At 35.3% G+C, this 6,000-nt stretch overlaps 1 long non-coding RNA gene across 1 annotated transcript in view; it reads left to right on the forward strand.

Annotated features, from left to right (window-relative positions):
- The window catches only part of LOC137646095 (uncharacterized), a 32,993-nt gene extending 27,666 nt beyond the window's left edge, over positions 1 to 5,327 (forward strand). Inside the window, exons 5-6 of the long non-coding RNA XR_011045388.1 lie at positions 557 to 2,659; positions 4,417 to 5,327. This is a non-coding gene — a long non-coding RNA (uncharacterized lncRNA). The remainder of the gene's footprint in view (positions 1 to 556; positions 2,660 to 4,416) is intronic.
- The last annotated feature ends 673 nt before the right edge of the window (positions 5,328 to 6,000 follow it).

The raw sequence follows: 6,000 nt of genomic DNA on the forward strand, positions 1-6,000 counted from the left end.
CCATACCATCTCGGTCTACTTTCCCTCACCTTGGTTGAACCTGGTGCTATTTTGAGAGTGCCTCTATGTTCGTTCTTAACTCTATCCTTTCTAGCAAGTCCACATTGCTACCTCAACTTCATCATCTCAGTTACATCAATCTTGTTCTCATCTCTCCTCCTAGTTGTCCATGTTTTGGACGAGTACAGCATTGCAGGTCTCACAGCCTGGCGCTGGATCTTGCTCTTTAGTTTTATTGACATCTTTCGATCAAACAGAACCCTGCTGTATTTCCTAGTTACTTATCAGTGACCTTGTAGTAATGACCACCACCTTGAGTTCAGCTTCACTACTCCCATTTAAGGACTTAGGTTTGTATAGTTAAGAAAAATACAAATTACTAGAAATTGTTTTGATATTCTGATCATTGTAGTAAATACTTGAATGTAAAATACTTTTGACATAAAGAACAGATAGTTTTTAATGTTTCATACATTGAATTTTCTCATTTAGGGTACTGCCATTCAAAAAGCAAGTATCGTTTCTTTCCATATTCATTTAACTTCCTTTTTTTTAGATTTCTTCATTCCGTATCAAGATCAACATGAATTCACCAGAATTGGAAAACTTGTTCCTCATCATGACAGTTCTGCGAAATTTACAGTTTCTTGTTCGTGAGGTACCTCCCTCCGAAACAAGGCCTGGCTTTAGTCCACCTTCTCTTAGAATCATCTGGATATATCATGTGGTCTTTGAAAGCTTTGTTCGAGCTAGATATCTCGGGAAGTCCTCTGTTACGCATTTGAAATTGAATCAAGCAACAAATAGAGATTGATAGATTGACCACGATGATCAGCAGGGATACGAAAATGTCATTAGAATTGTGGTTGATGAGATAAAAAGAATGAAGTTGCTCTGATCATCGTTAGAAAGCCTTCCATTTATACACTGTTATCAATGCTGCTCTCGAGCACTTCTTCCAAGTTATCATGGAACATGTATTACCATCAAATTTCTTTGAAAATAATTCCTGAAATTTATGATTGAGCTTTAGTCATATCTAGCAACTACTGTATTACGTTAACAAGTTATTTCTATGTGACTTATTCAGAAGATATTTTTCAAGTCTCTTTATTGAAGGAAGGATAATTGTCTCCTTAATGATTTGCTCCAACAAGGAACAAACACATGGTTGTATGTGGAATGGCTGCTATCTATAACGAACTTTGTTTAGCCTGCCAAAGCGGTTGGGCCTCTAAAACTATAACCATGAAAGAATACCCCTCAAGACATTTAATCAGTGATGGCGAATTGAGTGATAAAATTCTGTTCCTCGACTTTATCAAGTTGAAGTCTTTCAGTCGTAACCTAGAAAGTTTGGAAGAGTTGTCAAAAATCCATCCTGCAAAAGGACATTAGTATTATTATTATTACTATTGCTGTTACTAGCTAAGCTACAACCCTAGTTGGAAAAGCAAAATGCTATAAGCCTAAGGGCTCCAACAGGAAAATAGCTTGGAGAGGAAAAGAAATAAGGAATGATTAAACTACAAGAGAAGTAATGAACAATTAAGATAACATACTGTATTTTAAGAACAGTAATAGCATTAAAATATGTCTTTCATACATAAACTATAAAAAGAGACTTATATTAGTCTGTTCAATGTAACATTCACTGCAAATTTGAACTTCTGAAGTTTCACAACTTGGTCACAGCAGGAATAAAACTTCTAAACAGTATTGAGCCTTATGATGGAGAGGGCCTGACTATTAGAATTAACTGTCTGCCTAGCATTACGAACAGGATGGTACACTCCTGGAAGATCTGAATTCAAAGGATGGCCAGAATTTTGAAAAGTCTTATGCAACATGCATAACAAACTAACTGAACGACAGTGCCAGAGATTAATATCTATATCAGGAATAAGAAATTTAATAGACTATAAGTTCCTGTCCAAATTAAGATGAGATTCAGCAGCTGAAGACCGGAAAGAATAATACTTGAAACAAGGCAGAATGAAAGAATTAAAACACTTCTTCAGAATAGATCGATCACCAAAACTCCTAAAGGACTTTCTCAGTAAGTCAATTTTTTGTGCAATTGAAGAAGACACAGACCTAATGAGTTTCTCAAAAGAAAATTTTCTATCAAGAATCACACCTAAAATTTTAAAAGACTCTTACAGAGTTGAAGAAACCATCAATGCTAAGATCCGGATGTTGAGTAGCCACTGTCCTCGACCTACTTACAATCATACTTTGAGTTTTGTTAGGGTTCAATTTCATCTCACCCACTGTATTGTGTGTATATGTCTGCTAAAGTTTTAAGAAGATAGAAAAACTTTCGTGGAGCAGTAGGATGTGACTGAGAAATGTCTGATGGACGAAAAATGGATTAGTCATCTGCAAATTTTGAGTGAATTATATATACAGAACTTTAGAGTGAAGAAATGTACAGTATGACTAAAGACACATTTTGCTCTGTGTCCAATACAGTAAACATTGTTAGGAGCAAACAAGACAAACATGCTAAATATGTATGCAGAAACAAAATTGGAGTCTAGGACAATAAAGTCTGCAAGTTTAAATGACACTTCAAGATCTGCCAAAGCATTCCATGTAGACGTGACGCCAGAGACATGGGAAGCAATACAATTTATTAAACGACGGACTTACAAAGGTGAGCATTGTAAACTACAATTTGATTTCCTATAAAGGATTCTTCAATTCCTTCATGTTAATTTCTCCAAAATTGTTATTAATGATATATTTCAGTTCCTTATGAAATAAACTTAAGACCCATTTGTTCTTACGTGAAATACAAACCCTCTTTCTTTAGCATAACATACCTTATTAAGGAGAGCTGGAATGGTAATTGTAGTTTTGAAGCAAGAGAACTCTTGTTTGTATACCGGGGAGTTGGGGTATCCACCAGTCTTCAGAACGAAGGCTCCTCATTATTCTTCCAGCTGTAGTTTGATATGAATGTGTTTACCACTCTTGTTACCTTGTACCTCACTTGTATTCAAACATAATACATGCTTATGTCATGTGTTATTTCTTTGTTCCTCCAAGATTGTGAAAGATCATGTCTACTGTATGCTTTTGAGCCTTTAAATATGCAGCCCTTAGACTATACAATAATCTCCCACTAGACATCCGAAAGATTGGAGATATTAAGGTTTTCAAGATGAAACTGAAGACTTTCATGTTCTGTGAGTGCTTCGATAGTGTCAATTTGACAGTAAACGAGCAATACGCGGTGTGAAATATCAAAAGCTTTCAAACGAATATGTTAAAATGACTGTGGAGCTCCTGTAGAGAGTAGGGCTCCCTGCTGTATAGGACCGGAAAAGCAGCCCTTAAAGTAAAAGTAAAGTAAGTAATGAACGAATAATGTTTGAGGCTCAGTTTTTGTAATTCCACTGTAGTGCAATGGTGAAAGTTAAATCAATGTTTGAGGTTTTAGTTTTCATGTTGTTTATATCTGTCTGCTGTTTTTATCATTGTCCTTTAGTAGGAGTATAATTTCATCGAGGATGGAACACGTTCGTTAGAATTCATAACGAGGTGTCGTTAGTTACCGGCAAGTGGCAACCCACCAACACGCTTGAGTTTAGTTTGTCCTGGATTTTAATGATCTAATGTTGGAAGAGTTTGGAATATAGAATAGTTTTATAAAGTCGAGTCTTCATTGTTTTCATTGAATGATTCTTGTTTGTGGCTTATTTTCATTATGGTTTCATAGCGTCACCTTCTGTCTGTTTGGTTTTTATTTTTATGTGTACTTTGACTTTACGCTTATGTTACTTTTTTGTTTCTTTTGTTACTTTTCTTTTTCTTTTGTTTTCTTTTTCTTTTGTTACTTTTCTTTTTCTTTTTTCATAAGATACGGTATTACAATTATTTTACTTTGTTTTCTATTTTGTTGGATATTTGCAGTTTATATGAATGGTTTAGTTTAGTTATTCTTAGTAGTATTTATTCCAAAGAAAATAATCTTGGAATGTTCAAATGGAGAAAGAATAGAAGGTTGTCCGGACATTAGTTTAGTTTTGGGAAGAAACGATGGAGAATTTTATCCAGATAATTTGAATTTGGAAAATCTCGGGCCTAAGAAATTTTTATCCAGATATTTTGGAAAATCCCGGGCCTAAGATATTTATTGGTAATTAATTATACTAAACCACTGAGTTAACTAAATCGTAAATAAGTATTGTGATACAGATGTATGTCAGAAATTTAGAAAATTATCTGAACTTTTATGATGAAACTGCTCCACTGTACGATATATTTTTATTGAGCGTTTATATTAATTGTTTTTAGGTTTATTAATTAATATGAAATATTTATAACCATTTTACTTGCTATGAATATTTTGGTAAATGTTTTAATGCAAATATTTTTAATACCAAAACTGTTTTTGTTTCGTTTCAGATTATTTCATCTTGTGTGGAATCAGATGTCGTAGAATGTTCTAAAATCTCCCTCAACTACAGACCAGCACTCAAGTCTTCAGCGTCCTTTTAACTCAACCAGGGGAGCCTCCGTGCTGGGCCATAGCATATATGCAGTTCAAGAGTCTTCATGGGATTGAATACAAAAATCTTCTATAACTCTAGCGTCATTAGTTTTGATGTAAAGCTTTTAGTATGAAGTTCGAACATATCTGTTTGTGTGTGTATGTATGATGGACATTAGACTTTAGATACATCATTCATATACATGTCACTAGTTCCTTGATTTAGAAATGTCTTCTTCAGCTTCAAAGTTTAGCACATTTTGTATTATAGTATAGTCTTTCTATTCACTTTTATATGATAGGATTAGGTCCCTCAAGTGTTCCCTTGCTTGAGGGTACACTCAGGCATGCCATTTTATCTGTTTCCATATTTCCTTTCCTCATTTGGGTACTTTGTATAAGGGCTTATAGGATCCTGCTTTATCAACTAGGGTTGCAGCTTAGCTATTAATAATAATAACAGATTTTTATTTCATATTAGTTAAAGAAGAGGCTTCATTTTCTGCTAGATTGATTTTGAGTGAAAGTGGGAACATAGACCTGGTTCAGAATTGGAAATGGTTTTATTAGCTACAGTTCTTAAGTAAATTTGAATTGAGTGGGTAAATGAAGATGCTTTTCCAACTAGGGTTGTAGCTTAGCTAGTAATGATAATAATGATAGTAATAATAATGCAAAGGAAAGACTGAGTACTTGCTTGAGGTACGATCATTTAAATACATGGGTGGTTTATGATAAAAATGCTATTGAAGATTTTAATATATGATGTAATCAAATCCATGTAATTTCTATGTAATTTTATAACAGAAGGTCCTGAACTTACAAACTTAATAGGTTCCAAGATGATAATTTTAAGTCAAATTGTTTGTAAGTCAAATTTTATTAAATTTTGGCTTAGGGTAGGATTCACCTAGCTCACATGCCTGTGATTTTCAGCAGCCAAAGACAACAAATAGTCCATTAAAGGCCGCTCATGAATGGCAGAGGCAAGGGACAGTGACATGCCCTATCAAGCAGGACAATGCCCTAGAGACTGACCATATATACATATGATCAGTGCCCAAGCCCTCTTTCTACCCAAGCTATGACCAAGAAGGGCCAGGCAACTGCTGCTGATGACTCACCAGCAGATAGACCTATAGGTTCCCCTAAACCTCCCCCCCCCCCATACTTAGCTCACAAGGATGGTGAGGTTGCAATGACCAAAGGAACTAACGAGTTTGAGTGGGACTCACCAGTCAGGATTTCTACCCAAGCTAGGACAAAGGAGGGCCAGGTAATGGCTACTGATGACTCACCAGCAGATAGACCTATAGGCTACCCCAAACCCCGCATACTTAGCTCACAAGAATGGTTACAGCAACCAAAGGAACTAACGAGTTTGAGCGGGACTCGAACCCCAGCTTGGGGTTCACTAGTCAGGGACGTTACCGTATCGGCCACCACAATATTATACATTGTTTTATTATGGTATTTCATTATGAGTTTTGATACAATAT

The sequence above is a fragment of the Palaemon carinicauda genome, chromosome 8, assembly GCF_036898095.1.
Source record: "Palaemon carinicauda isolate YSFRI2023 chromosome 8, ASM3689809v2, whole genome shotgun sequence".
In the NCBI taxonomy this organism is placed as follows: Eukaryota; Metazoa; Arthropoda; class Malacostraca; order Decapoda; family Palaemonidae; genus Palaemon; species Palaemon carinicauda.